At 37.4% G+C, this 17,605-nt stretch overlaps 1 protein-coding gene across 3 annotated transcripts in view; it reads right to left on the bottom strand.

Moving 5' to 3' along the window:
- Positions 1-17,605, bottom strand: part of GABRA4 (gamma-aminobutyric acid type A receptor subunit alpha4) — a 64,227-nt gene that overhangs the window by 17,068 nt on the left and 29,554 nt on the right. The gene's annotated exons all lie outside the window — the stretch shown is intronic.

Below are 17,605 nucleotides of genomic sequence, written 5' to 3'. Positions count from 1 at the left end.
AGGAGCCCACTGGTAACACTGGCAACACTGAGGTCATGCTTTAATCTCACCTCACCAGCTGTTTCATTCTCCTACTGTGATCAAGCGGTCCCACCGCAACCATGTGGGCTGCCTTTGTAGCATCCGATAATGTCGATACTTCTTTGAATTTCATCAAGGTGGAAACTTTTAGACTCTAGCCAGCTCTATTGCAGTCTGAATTTCCTTCATTTAAGACATTCATTTTCATCAAATTACCTACCAAATGAAATTATATTGAGCATGAGTTGTTATCATAAATGTTTTGGAGCCATTCACTTGGAAGCTGGCGATGAAAACAAGCTGACTGTACCTAGGAAAATTCACCAAAATCACTGACTGAAGAAAAGCCATGATGAGAACTGTTCTGTGCCCCATCAAATATCGCGCAGCCATGTGGTTCATTTCTGCTATCCCTTGGCTCCAATATAATAGGCTCTCCAGGCCGGGGCTAAATGAATGTTTTCTAAATTACTGATTCACTTCAAATAAAGAACTACCACAATATCCCATGGATGTGACAAGATGATGATAAGACATAAGGCAAAGGGTCTATGTAGCCTCAATAACCCAGCACAATGCCTGGCACAAATTAGACACTAGACAAATATTTGTTGAATGAGTAAACAAATGAACGTGCATAAGCTGACGTCCTAATGTTTCTGAAAGACCTACTACACCCCAGGGCATCGAAAGTTCCACACAAAATGTCTGGAGTCATCATTTGACCACAAAGCATGAATAAAAAGCTCAGCAGGGCCAGAGCAAATTTGGATCTCATCCATATTCTAAAGCACTGTGGAATTAATAAATGAAAATTTAATGCCATTTTGAGTTTTGGTTCTGTTGTGAAAGGCTGCTGGCCCCTCGGTTTTAAAATACTTTCTCAGCATACTAAAATCAGAACTCTTTTTCTCATGTTGTTCTTTCCTTTGTTTCCATAGGAAACAGTGACTTCCAGGCATCCAAGATGACACAACATAGATTGCCAAATTGCATGCCACCCTGCAGTTGCCAAGGAGATAATGTATGTCATTCCTACAAATAACATGTTGCTCATGCCTTCATTTCCTTTATCTAGCTTTTTAAGATATTCTTCGCCTGAACTGAATTCAGATAATGTTCACTGTGAACTGATGGAAACATTTCCTTTTTTAAAAATGTATTTACCCCACTCCCCCAAGGCACTTGATCACACCACACACACTGTCTGTGGAAGGTCTGAGTGTATTTTATGGCGATTTTGGAACAAGTGATTCAGCAGTTTTCACCAAAAAAAAAAAAAAAAAAAAAAAATGCCTCCTGAATTCTGTCTGCTTGCATTCTAAGCGAAGGTCCAATTAAATCCACACCTGGTACTAACATATTCCGGTTTAAAATGGCCTACCACAAAAGCAGCTGCACTCCATTGAATTTACATGGGAAGGAAGGGGAGGAAAGGCGTAAGCAAGCAAAAAAGGAAAAGATGGAAGGAAGGAAGGAAGGAAGGAAGGAGGGAGGGAGGGAGGGAGGGAGGAGATTGGGGAGACTCATAGTTGATTGAGCACCTGCAGTATACCAGATTAAACATCTGTAAGATGAACAAAGAGAATTAGAGAAATTTGAGATCTTGGCTGACATCATCTCATTAGCAGCAGGAAGAGTCAGTATTTGACTTCAGTATGTCTGACTTAAAAGATGTGTTTTCCAGCCATCTAGTGATGCATAACAAACCAACCCAAATGATCACGGCCTTAAACAACGGCGATCATTTTAACACCACCTTTCGTGGGTTTGGAGGTCGGCTGGACTCAGCTAGGCAGTTGTTCATTCCGTGTCTCTCATGTGGTTTCAGTCAAAGCAGCTGGTACCGGAGTCACCTCCCTCATATGCCTGGCCATTGATGCTGGGACTGTCAGCCGGAATACCCTACCTGTGGTCTCTGTATGTGGCCTGGGCTTCCTTACAGCATGGTGACTGGATCCAAGAAAGCAGTCCTGAGTCGCCAGCCTCACGGTCATAAAGCACTACTTCTACTGTGGTCATAGGTCCACGCAGGTTCAAGGGTGAGGGAACAAAGAGTCTGCCATACATTGTAAGAAATGCATGTGGGATGCATAGCCTGTGGCAGGGGTGGGGTGGGGGTGGGGTTTCTCATTGAAGCCGTCTTGAAAAATGATTTCTGGCACAACACAATTTTTGCAATATTCATTAATTTCTTAAAAAGCCTGGGAGCCAGGCTTCACAGGCTCTTTCTCTCTGCTTGGTGGAGTAATTAGGAAGGGAACAGTTAAAATGATCAGTCTAAAAAGAGGACTGGAGCAACTTTTAATGTCAGCTTGCTGAATTACTGAAAAAAAACCCCAAAACTGAACACTGAAATTAAACTTTGGAATGAGTTTCTGATTAAATTTTTGTCCTTAACAGAGAGTCCCTTTTTACTCATGCCTTGTCAGCTTTCGAAGCATTCGGGTATCATAAAAACTAGCTTTGCACTGAAACTAAATATATTGTGGCATTTTCATATAGGTTGGCACTATACAGTATACCAAAAAGTGCTTTTACCTAATTTAGCTTTTTGGTTCTTTTTGGTACCTGGATAACTGGGATTTTCCGACCTGAATTACAGGTATATCTGCTCAGCATGGGGAGTGCATATGTGGAAATGGTAGCACCAAATGAATTGTTACAAGGGGTAACACAGTCCACTTGGACATATGTTCTTGTTGTCTTAATCTATCATCTACCATCAGTATATCAGGAGGTTTCTGGCTAATGTCTTTATCATCTCAACACCCTTTAAAATTGTTCTAGTAGTGAACCTAGCTGGGGCCTAGGCCATGAACACAGCTGGCTGATCTGAAACAGCCATAAGACCGCCACTCAACTTCCAAATTGTACTTGAACCATTAAAAGAATCACACTTGTTTATCCTTTGGAAACCTATCAAACTATTATCATAAATAAAGAGAACCTCAGCCAGAAAATAGGATATTAATGACATGAAGAAAGAACACCACGGAGTAAACACGATAATCAGACTGCAGAAAGCATTCAAACTGGGGAAGCACATTATGGCGAGCTAGTGAGAAAACAACAACAAATTCTGTCTCATTGCTTGCCTTGCTGAGAGTGTATGATTGTGCTAGCTCTACTGTGCTGGCAGATTGGCCTGGAATAAACATATACAATGTTCATATTTAATGTAGCTATTGCTGAGGTGAACAGCTCTGTAACGAGTCAGGTTCTACTACTCAGTGCAAACCCAGGTCTATCTGGCAGAATCCCAGAATCCCAAATAACAGCAGTGTTCTATCCAGAATGTGACAATGGGATTTGTACCCTCTCTTCCCAGTACAAGTCCAGCATGTATTCTCATTCAGGCCAACATATATGCTGAAACTTTAGGATTTCCTCGATTAGTGCTTCACAGAAAAAAAACCCCTAAAAATTGAAGTGCTTAGGTAATACACAAAACAGAGCCCACCAAGTAACACAGAAGAGATATCTTATTCAGTATTTCTCTTCTAAGTTTGATACTTCTGATTTCACCCTACATATTTCTGCCCCAAATTTTACATCTTTCTGTATCTTTTTTTTTTCCAAAATGAGGAAGACACTCCAATAATAAAATCTCTGAGAATAAAACAACAGTATCTAACTGTTTTACATTATAGAACAATTCACCCCTACTTTGCACAAACAATGAAGATTTGAGATCCTTATTACTTCTCTGTTTTCTTCAAGTTTATGAGTCTTGGAAGTTAGACACTAAGATTTTACATAACTTAGATGCTCTGATTTCTAATACTGTGAGTGGCTAGTTCCACTTAATGGTTACAGAATGACTAGATAGTAACCAGGAAGTTAATTGTAGCAAATAATTATCTCAGATTGCCTCATGAGGTTCTGAAATTCCCTATGGATTGTAATTTTAACCTTTGACTCCATTTTAGCATGCATATTACAGTCATATACATTCAGATTGTTATCTGGAAAACATTTAACTGAAATACTTCAGCAAATTTTCAGTGCTAGAAGAAGACTTCAGCTCCATCATTCGGGTAACCATACACTCCATTGGTCAAGCCAGGATATTTTGTCCAGAACAAATGTTTACTGGTAGGTCAACAGGCAGAAACTTGCATAGTTACAGGCAAAGAGAGCGTCAACCTATCCATCATACATTAATTGAAAAAAATAACAAAAATTTCCTATTTGCTAGGAACTTGAAGATCACATAGAAAATAATTGCATGTTCCATTTAAAAAATTATTTTTAAATCATCCCAAATTCTACCTCATTTGATGCTTCCATACATGTCTTTAAAGTATATGCAGTAATGAGTTTGATAAAATAAATTTGGTTATGGTACAAACCCGTTGCAAATGTGCAAAAATGAGTGATTTATGGAGTTTTGAAAGATGAATGCAATTCAACAAATAAACACTGTGGAAAAATAAGAGAAAAAGAGCTTAAATATTGAAAGCTACTAAAGGAGAGAGTTTTTTTTTTAATAAAAAATAAACAGGATTCACCACATAAAATCTCCTCTTTTTATGAATTGCTTAGGGATACTAATATAACTTTCTGTCAGCAGATCAAGCCTCCATTGACCATAATCTATTTCTGTCCTGAAATGTATTCTTGTTCTGTGGATAATAGGTAACCTCCTTGGTGCCATTTTTAGATCAGCCCGATGGCAAACATTAAGCAGAAAGCATGTTAACATTTTTCAGGATCAGCTAAGGCTTTAGCAAAGCGGGTTTCTTGCTTGCAGAAGCAGCAAGAATGAGCTCAGCACAGGAGAAAGTGCCTGTTGAAGCTCCTCTGGCTTCAAGTCAAAATTAAATAAACAAACCAACAAAACAATCCTACTGAGAGCATTAAGATGCCCACAGAGGATGTGCCCCCATCAGGCACCAGGAGTACAGCTCCAAAGTTTTGACATTCTCAGCTCCAAAATCAATCTTTGTCTTGAAAACAAATAAACTAACTAATAAAATCTAAAATGCTAATCACTATAATCACTAGCACAATTTCTTACTAATTACCTGTTTTGCTGTCAAAAAGAGGCAGCTGATAAAGGAAATTAAAAGTCAGATCTTGGCCTCATCTTCATTTCAAAAGACCAGTTTTGACTTTCTAAAAATTGTTTTTAACCAGCAAAAATGGTGTTTTTACATGGTTCAACCAAATAAAACCTGGCTTTTCTCAAAACAAATCACAGGCTCATTGCTTCATGGAAGGGGTAGCCAGGGAAGGTCAAGTGCCCAGCTGTCCACTCATGGCTGCTGTCGACATTTCTTCAGTTAAGGATCTGCTCTGAGAGTCTAACTAGCAAGTTACTAAATGGTTATCCAGCTCTCTCACTTTCCAGGGAAGCACCTTTCAAGCTCCACAGAGGCTTCTTTTTTTTCACCTTCCAAGCAGGATGCCCCTCCCAGAGCGTCTCCATTCAAACCAGTTTTGAGAAGACTATCGATTAGATCCTTTTTCCACATGCAACCAGAGAACATTTTCTTGTTTTCTAGATATAGCCTCAACAGCAGAGTTGAGCATGACTCTCATCTCCCATCTAGTAGCTCATCTATATTAAGACACAGAGATAACCCAAACAACAAAACTAAGAGTCAAATGCACAGACAATGAAAAGGCAGGGATAAGCAGTTCCTTCCTAGGGAAGAGTTCCAAAGAAATCAGGTGGGTTCAGGTTAATAAAAGAGTTGTCTAGATTTCCTTCAGTAATCCCACAGCTCTGTGTGGGCCTCAAAAATAAAAACGCAGTGCTGGAATGGGTTTATGGGAGTTTTCTCTGTTACTGTTGTCATCTAGGACTTCTCTTTCCGGTCATTATTAGTAGTAGTAATATTTTACAGAGACCACATTGCATTCATTCTTTTATTCATTGACTCAGTCAACAAATATTGGAAGGGCATTTATTGGGTGGCAGGCTCTGTGTTAAGTATTGGTCTTATAGTTTGTATTCTTCAAATTGCTTTCTTTTAAAATAAAAATCTGTTCAACAGACTAATAATCCCAGATATACACAAGTGTTCACAGTTGGATAAGCTGGAGACAATAATACACTCATTTTGTACGTGAAAAGTTGACTTTCTGCTCTTTGGATACAGAGTTCTCACCACCTTTTGCCAAGAAATGTTGGAAATGTTAATCCTCAAATGCCAACAAGCTGGCCAAAGAAAAAGTGCAGATGTGCTAAATGGCGGGTGTCCTTCTTATTCCCTACCTCCCTCCCTTTATCTAAAATTTTCATGGTACATTTTTTTACTTTCAAGTGACCCCTCGATATCTACATCAAACTGATTGGACTCAGTAAAAACTTTTTAGGGAAGCAAAAAATAGAAAGCATTCACAGGGAAACTAACCCCCAACCTCATCTTCACACCCCCACTGTCCTCTTTGAATTCCCTAAAGACAGACTTTTCTCTCACTATAGAACCTACAATTGTTTTCAATTAGCCAAACAAAAAGTAAGTAAAAATAAGTAAAAAATCTGCTTTAGCCAAACTACTCCCAAAAGAGAGAGAGTTTGAGAGAGAAGCTAAATTCACTGGACTACATCATTAGGGAGTCATGACTCTGGAGAGACTAAAGAAATGCCCATGCTAGTTGTCTATATGAAGACAGTAGATTTTAAAAATTAAAGTTCAAGAAAGAGCTAATGAAGGAGAAAGAATAGAATCCTACAGAATAGCTAAGCAAGAGGCATGTGAAAATTCAGGCTCACAAATAAAAGCCGCAAAAGAGACATTGTGAAAGAATATGATGTATTATTCAGAGTTAGGCAGGGTAAGAATCTCCTGGAAGGTGAGATACTAGAAAATATTAAGAAAAACACACCATGCCATACAATCTGAGTAGAAAATGCCCTCTCCTTAAATTGACCAAAACACATAATAATCTCCTTCTGCCAAAGACATTTTTATGCATAATATCCTCTGATTTTATTTAAATGAAATGAAATAAGTAATACCCGAACTGATGCATCTTGAAACTTCTAAATTATCTGAGGCTGAGAGAAAAGCTGGAGATTTAGCGATGTATATTATGTTGTGGGAAAATTAGCCCCTCAAAATAGCAGAAGGGAAATTGGCAGCTTAGCCAAATAAACCAGAAGGAATGAATAATCTTACTCAGTAGCTTAGGGAAGAGAACTTGCTGGAAAATATAGCTAAACATTGAGGGAATTTGTTTCAAGTGTCTGTATATTTTTGAAGCTGACTGAATTTTTTTCCCCTCTAAAAAGGAGTGCTGGCCCACTCACATTGCTAACACAGAAAAAGATCACCAAATTAATAATAATTCAAAATACCATTAAGAAAAAATTTTCATAACAAAAATTTCACCTGGGGAAATGTACAGTTCCTTCATATATTGCTATCCCTGACAACTGAGCATCTATCTCAGTTATAGGAAGAATGAAACCAATCAGCAGGTGTTTCCTGAGCAACTGCTAGATTCTTAGCAAATTTGTGCCAGGTGTGCTGGAGAAGGAACAGAGTAAATGGAGAAGTAATAAAAATTCCAACAATGCGGTAAAAGTTTATGAATTGTATAGCAATTCTAGAGTGTTCCTCAAGCTAGCCCATAAAAATCACAAACCAAACTAATGATATTTATAGTAATGAGTTCGCTTATTTCCTTGCTACTCTCCTCTGTCTGCTGACCATCAGTAAAATACACCTCACTGCCAGACTGAGTTCTCCTACCAGCTCCTCCCAAAGTTCAGCACATTTTTTACATCTCTTGGTCCGTACAGAATACCTATTCCTCTTGATTATTTACATCAATATACTGTCACCTGACACAGTATAAATTCATTTAGGGCAAAAACTATCTTTTGAAATTCTTTAAAATTTTTCTCACCACCTTGACAACAGAATTCTTTTGAACATATGTTGTAAATGAATATTGTTGATTGAATATATTAATGCATGTCAGATCGGTTATTTCAAGACAAAAATAAAAAATTCTTTTTAACATTTTTAGATGTTTAAAATGTCAAAAAATTGGGAAAACTATGGATTGGTCTATAGGCAAAATGACCTCAATCAATTGGTGATTTTTAGCCTTGAGAAAATCCACATATATTTTATGCAAAACTAGAAATTTGGAGAGTGTGGCTAATTTTTTGAGATTTTGGCTTCTATGTAAGCTGAACCACCAGCTAACGGATAGGGCTTGTTTATGAATGGGGTAGAGTTTTATAGTCTTATACTTTCAACAATGTGAACATTAAGACAACCTCCAGAAAAATGATGAATGGGCTGGGGAGTGAGTGTGTGAGGGTAGGCACAGCAGAGGGTCAGCAGTGTGGGATGAGGTTACAATGGAGGGGTGGCAATTTCTAGGGGCTGTAAACCTAGACTTTGGAGCCAGACCATCTGGGTTTAAATCTTGGTTCAGTTTCTTAGGAGGTGTGTGATTGGACAAATCACTTAGGCCACTCGGCGCCTCAATCAGTCATCCATAAAACAGGATGAAAATGGGACAGGATTACTATGCCAATTATATAAGTGAATATATGTAAACTATTTAATAAAATACTCTCTGGTGCATACTAAACACAGGATCAGGGGATGCTCTTATTGCTGTTGGAACAGTATGGATTTTTGCTGTGTAAGTGAGCATAAGATAATCTGAATATTTAATTTGACCTGTCTCAGTGAAGCCCAAAAGAACCATCCTCACTAGAATCCATTCTTATGAAAGTAAGCATATGTTAAAAGAGTATAAAGCAAGATGGCATTAGTTATAGATAGTGGATGAGCTTGTAGTAACAGGTTTTTAAATTAGAAGGGAATTTGGATATAAGCTTGCTTAACTTTGTCATCTAACAGAGAAATTCAAACTCAGATATTGGGTTGTGTGATCAAAGCAACACTGGAAAACTGAGAGTAGAGACAAAATCCCTCGATGCCTGCCTGTTTTCTCTAGGTGAGAGACAGCACAGTGCATCTGAAAGTGTCCAAAACACTTCACCAAGGCTCAGTGTTCTCAACCATAAAACTATGTGTATAACAACACAACAACTCATCTCAGGGTGTATTGTGGAGATTAGAGATAACACATGTAAAGCAACTAGCACCATATATATATATATATATATATATATATATATATATATATGGCACGTAGAAGACAATAAATAAATAACAATGATGGTGATGACAAGCTACCTACCCCAATCTATGTACTATGTAAATACGCTTCACAGCTTCTTCCTTTGTCATATTTGTAAACACAGAATACATGAAAATAAATGGACAAGTTTACTATTAATCTATATCACACACCCATACACTCTTAAACTGTGTTATACTATCAATCTACATCTATATCACACACCCACACACTCTTAAACTGTGTTATACTAGGTTTACAAGACGCCTTACTACTTCCTTGAACACTAGCAATATATCAAGCCTTCCTGATGCAGCATTGAAATTATGGCATTTCCCCTTCTGGAGGAGAAAACAGCCATTCAATTATGATGGTAATGTTGGCATTTTTCTTCCCGTGTGATGTTATTACCAACAATTACCAAAATATGCACAATATTGCTTCAATAAGCTACCAAAATTGATCGTTTCTCCTCCCTTTGTCATTTTGAATGACATCCCTTACCTTGTCACTTTTGGCATTTCAAAGGCTAATTTGAAGTCTCAAATTAACTCTCTGATATAATTTATCATGACCCTCTCTACCTCTCCTTCATAGCATTTTTCACATTTATCATTATTTAACTATTTGAAGTTAATTGTTGAATGTCAACTTCCCCACTACCCTCAGAGTATTCCCAGCCTACTGTCACTTGATAGGTATTCCATAAAAGTAGCCATAAATAAAATAGGTTCCCAGTATGTAATTGGATATATAGATCTATATTTCAGCACATACGTCTAAGGTAGCAGTGAATATTTGAGAGTAAGATTATACTGCTATAAGCATGCCTGAAGTATTCTAAAACCAAGATTCAGACCATACTTCTATATACTACCTATAGTCACTTGCAAGATTAATAACCCGTCTCCTTCACTAGACTAAGTGCCCAGGTTTTGTCTTCTTTGAATCCTCAGTGCCTTGCATGGTGACTAGTACATAGTAGTTGCTCAGTAAACACTTGTTAAATTAACTACCTGAGATTTGCTCTCTTGCCTTAGCAAAATGACGACTTCTCACGAATCAGCATATGACACATAACAAAACTACCATATGAAAAATATGGTTGGAAATGAAACATACTTCTGATATTCTTGACACTTAAATCACCCAGCTTAATAATTGTGCAATTAAACAATTACTCATTGCCTAAAGAGCATTACTAACTACAGAACATTCTGTACTGAAAAAGGTATGGCTTCCGGGAGGTACAATTTATGTGGTTCAAAGAACGTCATTAAACTTCTGTCACCAGCACACCGAAATGTCAAGTGAACTGACAATACTTCATCATGTCCTTGTTCAAACTGCCAAGGAAAGAGATTTTAAACTAAGTTAAGAAATGAGAGAAATAAGGATAAATGGAAAAATGAAAGTTTTTTGCATGTTAGCTTAAACTATTTAAAGCACAGCATTTCTAAGAGGAGTTTTGAGAATGATTGAAATGAAAATCTGAAACTGACCTAGTTTGTAGAGCCTGTTAGAATGGAATGAAGCTTGTGTATTACCATTTACTGGGATATCACTGTATTTGACACTGGTGTCAAAGGCACTGATACCTGTGTAAGTGAGGTGACTAAAATGACCCAAGGACAACAAACTATGCTTTTCACATAATGCATAGCTGCACTTGTATTTTACAGAGGCTTTTTGTTTTGCTTTCTTTTGTTTTTCAAAGTGTCGTCCTCTGTTCCCTGTTGTTGTCCACTAGCAAAGTCCAACCGCTGACAAGTGTGTCTCAGAATGAGTAGCTGCTGTTCACAATCCTCACAGTGACCCAGCTCTAGCTCACTACTTAACATCCACCTAATGTTCACATTTACAGAAGAATTTTACATAAAATACAAATGTTTTTGGAAATTGTTGATAAATATATTGGTTTTTAGAGGCCCCACATTTCCTATTGTTCGATTCCTATAGTCGGCTCATTACAATAAACAACTGTGACTATTAAACACTGTGCTATGGGCTGTATGGGAAGACAGAATGAAGCCATAACCAGTTTTATTAAGAAGCTCACCATCTAGGTAGGTAAATAGAGCAATCACATATGAAACAATTTATGCAAAATACTTCAGGATATTATAAGTGATAAATTATGTGATGCAAACTTTAAATGTTGAAGATGCTTAAGGAAATAAAGGATAATAATAATCACAGCTACAGTAATCATCCGGGAAATGCAAATCAAAACCACAATGAGATATCACCTCACACTTGTCAGATGGCTATCATCAAAAAGACCACAAAGGGCTTCCCTGGTGGCGCAGTGGTTGAGAGTCCGCCTGCCAATGTGGGTGACACGGGTTCGTGCCCCAGTCCGGGAGGATCCCACATGCAGCGGAGCGGCTGGGCCCGTGAGCCATGGCCGCTGGGCCTGCGCGTCTGGAGCCTGTGCTCCACAATGGGAGAGGCCACAACAGTGAGAGGCCCGCCTACCGCAAAAAAAAAAAAAAAAGACCACAAATAACAAATGCTGAAGAGGGTGTGGAGAAAAGGGAACCCTGTACACTGTTGGTGGGAATATAAATTGGTGCAGCCAGTATGGAGGTTCCTCAAAAAACTAAAAACAGTTACCATATGATCCAGCAATTCCGCTCTTGAGTATATTTCCAAAGAACACAAAAACACTAATTTGAAAAGATACACGCACCCCAACATTCATAGCAGCTCTATTTACAGTTGCCACAATAGGGAAGCAACCTATGTGTCCATCAATAGATGAATGGATTAAAAAGATGTGGCATACATATACAATGAAATACTACTTACCCATAGAAAGAATGTTGCCATTTGCAGCAACACAGATGGATCTGGAGGGTATTATGCTTAGTGAAATAAGTCATACAGAGAAAGACAAAACTTTATGTTATCACTTATATGTGGAATCTAAAATATAAAAAAAATAAATGAGGGACTTCCCTGGTGGTCCAGTGGTAAAGAATCCACCTTCCAATGCAGGGGACGCGGATTCGATCACTGGTCAGGGAATTAAGATCCCACATGCTACGGGGCAACTAAGCCCGTGTGCGCCAAAACTATTGAGCTCACACGCCTCAATAAGAGAGCCAGCATGCCGCAAACTACAGAACCCATGCGCCCTGGAGCGTGTGCACCACAGCTAGAGAGAAACCCGAGCAGACCGTGCGCCTTAATGAAAAGATCCTGCATGCCTCAACAAAGATCCCATGTGCCACAACTAAGACCCAATGCAGCCAAAAAAAGTAAGGAAAATAAATATTAAAAATAAAAACAAATGAATGAATAGAACAAAATAGAAACAGACTCACAGGTATAGAAAACAAACTAGTGGTTACCAGTAGGGAGAGGGAAGCAGTGAGGGGCAAGATGAGGGTAGGCGATTAAGAGATACAAACTACTATGTATAAAATAAGTGAGCTACAAGGATATATTGTACAAAACAGGGAATATAGCCATTATATTATAATAACTTTAAATGGAGTATAATCTATAAAAATATTCAATCACTTTGTACAAATGAAACTAATATAATATAGTAAATCAGCTGTACTTTGATAAAATAATAATCACAGCTATTATTTACTGGGTACTAAGCACTGAACCATGTACTTTACAGGCAGGATGTAATTTAATCTTCATTATCAGTCTTTCTGGCAGATTCTATTATTATTTTGTAGATGTGGATACTTGACACCATATCCTTGGCATCCTTAAGTTCTATCAAAATGATCCTCATCTGGGAAATAGGGCTAGAGTTTGACTTTGAAGAATGGATAGTAAAGAAGGAGATTCTTATGAGTACAGTTGAATTATTGAATCCAAGGTGTATCTTGAATTATTTATATATTCTTTTTTGTATCATCTTTTTCTTAAAGACTCTAAGCAGAGCAAATAGCTCTTTAATTTTACAAATACCCTTGTAAGAATCTATGAACGCTTTAATATTGAGAAGTCTATGAAGAATAGTTCAGTAAAATGGAAACAGACAAAGAAATTAGGTAGATGGGAAAGGAAAGGTGCACAGTGGAGAAATACGCACTTGTAGTTCGAAGAAAGTAAGTCATCGTTATCATGGGATAGAAGAAAATGTCCCACTCTGGAAATTTCCACGTGTCTAAACGCGAACTAATTAGCTTCTTCATTAAACGTGCTTCACTGCTCTTCTCTATTCTATTTGGTCTACCATTTCTAGTTGTGTTACCTTGATTACATCACTTAACAACTTCAAGACTTAGAGGGGAGGGTGGGAGGGAGACGCAAGAGGGAGGAGATATGGAGATATATGCATATGTATAGCTGATTCACTTTGTTATAAAGCAGAAACTAACACACCATTGTAAAGCAATTATACTCCAATAAAGATATTAAAGAAAAGACTCAGTTTCTTCATCTATAAAAGAGTTATTGTGAGCTTGAAATTAAGTAGCACATGTAAAGCATATCACATAGTACCTGACACAATTTAAAAGTCCAAGTAATTTTAGTCATTATATCATTGGGTTTTTTCACAACGTACAACATACATACATTAATGTATACTTTCTGACTGAACAAGGGCTACAGAATATATTTTCAAGTAAGTTTTAAGTATGATTTTATTAAGAAATCTCCATGTTTTATTTTATAGTTATTTATTTTCCAAATCATCCTATTAATCCAAATCACCTGAGTCAGTGAGCGAGTAGGTACTCTAAGAAGTAGTAAGGGTTTGGAAGGATAGAACCACGAGAATAGAGCTCAACTTCACTATTGGAAGGACAGAGTCAAAGGCAGAATTATGGTGATGTTGAGCAGAAGCAAAACAGCTGCTTTGCCTCCTGAGATGCCTAAAGACATACCCAAGCTGCCCATAGCTGCTCTTAGAGTCTTCCAGTTGGCCTATTTCTCCTTCCTTCATGAATATTCCATGAACCATAAGCTTTCCAATTCCCAAGAAATAAAAATGGTCACCATGAACCTCTGCCAGGCCATTAACAGTCCATAGGTCACATATGGTGACAATGAATCAAACCACTAGCGAGCTAACCCAAAGGACTATTGAATTATCAAGTATTGTGTAGACTGAAGGCAATTTCAAATGAGGAGTTTAAACACAGTTTAAACAAAGCAGCATCATTCAAATCAGCAAATAGCCATACACATTGGAACACATATTAGAATAAGCAAATTTTAGCTGTTTGATTAGAATCTCTACTGAAACTCCAAACTTCGTAAGATTACTAGAATATTTCCTTCCAGTAACGTTTTAAAATTTTGCTCTTAACACACTGTTTCCCGATCTTGATTTCCTTCTCCCTACTTACCTATATATATATTTTTTTTTCTCTCTTTCTCTCTCCCTTCCTCAATTTTAATGTGTTCTCAACCTTCAAAGTTGAACTATTCAATGACAACTGACGCTCCAAAGCCAGCTGTGCTCTGGCAGCAAGATGTACTCTGGAGGATGTGTGGGCCAACCCATTAATCACTGTCCTTAGAACACAGATATTCTTCAGGAAGCTGCTGTGGCAATCTAAGTTATGATACATATATGGTTACATACCATACAGGACATGAAACATATGATGAATATTTCGATGAGATTTATTATAAACTTCTCAACCCTTAAATACTATGACTCTATGCCCTTCACAAACAAATTTCATCTTCTTAATCTTGATTATGCCATTTGCACCCAGCATGTGGCCCATGCTGCCAAGAGTGGACTTAGCCAACTGGATGTACTCAACCTACCACTCACCAGTGATGCTGTAGTAGTCAAGAGATATGTTTCAAGGAACTATTAGTTCTCGTCCCACCTTTGGAAATTCTGCAGAATGGTCTTTCGCTGATTAAGGGGTACTTTCAAGTATTTATACTATTATAACACTAGTGCAAGGAGCCTCAACACCTTGCAAAAATGAAAAGGGAACTACATCAACTCATTATAAACAGAAAAAAAATTTATATATAAAATATTTCCAAATGCAGACTCTTTAGACTTGAGCAATCCTGGGGTTGGGGGGAGTTAACAGCTACATGGAAGAGTCAGTATATGTTATAATTTCAACACTATTAGAAAATCATAAGTTACAATATGTCATTTTAAAGCTTAAAGATAACCACTGGTTATATAATAATATCATATATAGCTTCCAAAGTACATGAGAAAAGAAAAAATAGGAAAATTTAGCAATAAAAATATACTACAAAAGTTAATATTAAGAAAGAATAAAAAAAATAATAAAATCAGATCAAATAGAATTCAAGAGGCATTATATGGAACCTCCCCAAAAAGGTTATTTTACGATTAAATTAATAGAGTGATATGAAAATAGAGCTGTTATAAATCTTTACATGTTGAATATCGAAGCATCAAAACACATAAAACAAAAATAGTTAAAATGCAAAACGCACTAACACAATCTCATAATATTTGTGGGAGAATTTTTCATAACTTTCTTGGTATTTGAAAGATCAAGAAGTGACTCATTAAGAGGGTGAAATAAAAATGTTTTAGGTAAAATTAATTTAATAACTAACAGTCAACTCCTTTAAATTTCCATCAAACATTTATAATCTTTTAGCATAACTCAGGGCACAATGAAAATATCAACAACATTCAAATCTGTACAAGTAATGTTTCTGAACATAAAGTGATACAACGAAAAATACAATGGAGACAAATAAACAAAATCCCATTTGGAAATTTTAACATTATCTTCCAAGTAATTCTGAGCTTGTAGAGAAAAATAGCAGCATAACTGCAGAATACTTAGCAAATAATTACAATAATATAACGTATCAAAAGTCATGAATTGGCTAACGCTATATGCAAAGCAAATCTCATTGCAATAAAGGAAACTTTATTATTATAAGAAACAGTGAAAAAAAATTAATAAGAATTAAACTCAAGAAGCTAAAAAAGAGTAACAACATTAACTTGCAGAAAGATGAAATTAAAATAAATCTTGTCAGTAATTAGAAAAAAAAGTAAAGTAAACAAGTAAATACAAGATGATTTTTTTAAAGGGAGAGTAAATAGAATTCTTCCACCAAGGCCTCAACACAACAAAGCAAAGCAAATGAAACAACAGTAAAAGGCAGAAAGGGCATAAAATTACCTATGGGGAATTGGAAAGGGGATAAAACTGTAGATAATCAGGGGTTTTTTTTTTTTGACTGAAAATAGTATACAAAATTCATTCTAATAATTTTGAAAATCTTGTTGAAACTGATTCCTTTAGAGGAAAATGTAAGCTATCCAAACTTACTTAATGGAAGGACAATAATCTTCCCATCTGCTCACATGCCATTCTTAGAGAACCAGTGTCCAGAGCCCTGTGGGAGGAGAGCTATAAACTGTAGGAGCCTTAACAGTTAATCCTTGCCAGGTTAAATCCCTAACCTAATTGTTCTACTGTCATCTTCTATGGCAGGATTTCCCTGCCTGCCTGGTCTCTGAACTGAATCCCACCCCTATCACAAGGCCCCAGCACTTTCTTCCCACTTTGACGCTTCAGCACTGTCATAGCACTATCACCATCTAACACACCTAAGTGTTTTACTATACATGTTTTTAAATTGTCTGTCTCCCTACACACTGAAAGATAAGTTATATAGAGTAAGATATCTATCAGGGGGCTTTGTATACCCTTGCTTTTCGGACCAGAAACAGTGTCTGGCTCATAGTTGGCACTAACTGTATGTTTGTTAAATGAGTGAAGAAAAAGAATGAATGCATGTATGAATAATTAAGGGAATGAGTTATCACCTACAGAGAATAAAGTTGATGATTTACATATATTTTGATTTGGGCACATGTAGACAAAAGGAGCTTTAGACTACCATTTGTGGTAACCGCAATAAGGTTGTGCATGTGACCACTGACATTTTGTTGATTCAAGGAGGAAGCCAAGTAGAGTGAGAAAAAGAGACAGAGAGAGAGCAGAGTATCAGAGGAAGAGGAGGAGAGGGAGGAGGGGATGACTGTTAGCTTTCTCATTTTCATGAGGATCTTGCTAGTTTTGTACAACTGGCCTCCATGAGGAAAAAGTCACTTTAATTTTTTTAATCACAGAATCACTTATGTGTCCAATGTAAATTACAGTAGCTCTTATTAGGCTTTCATATCCTTTTAGATATGTCTCTTTAGGACAAGAATTCTCAGTCTTGGATGTGCATAACCCACAATTATGGGTCTTTTTTTTTTTTTTCTTTTCTTTTGCGGTACGCGGGCCTCTCACTGTTGCGGCCTCTCCCGTTGTAGAGCACAGGCTCCGGACGCGCAGGCTCAGCGGCCATGGCTCACGGGCCCAGCCGCTCCGCGGCATGTGGGATCTTCCCGGACCGGGGCACGAACCCGTGTCCCCTGCATCGGCAGGCGGACTCTCAACCACTGTGCCACCAGGGAAGCCCGGGTGTTTTTATTTATTGGTTTTGTTTTCTTCTTCCATACAAG

The sequence above is a fragment of the Phocoena phocoena genome, chromosome 5, assembly GCF_963924675.1.
Source record: "Phocoena phocoena chromosome 5, mPhoPho1.1, whole genome shotgun sequence".
In the NCBI taxonomy this organism is placed as follows: domain Eukaryota; kingdom Metazoa; phylum Chordata; class Mammalia; order Artiodactyla; family Phocoenidae; genus Phocoena; species Phocoena phocoena.
Note: the sequence above shows the minus strand (reverse complement) of the source record. Positions and strands in the feature narration are given on the sequence as shown.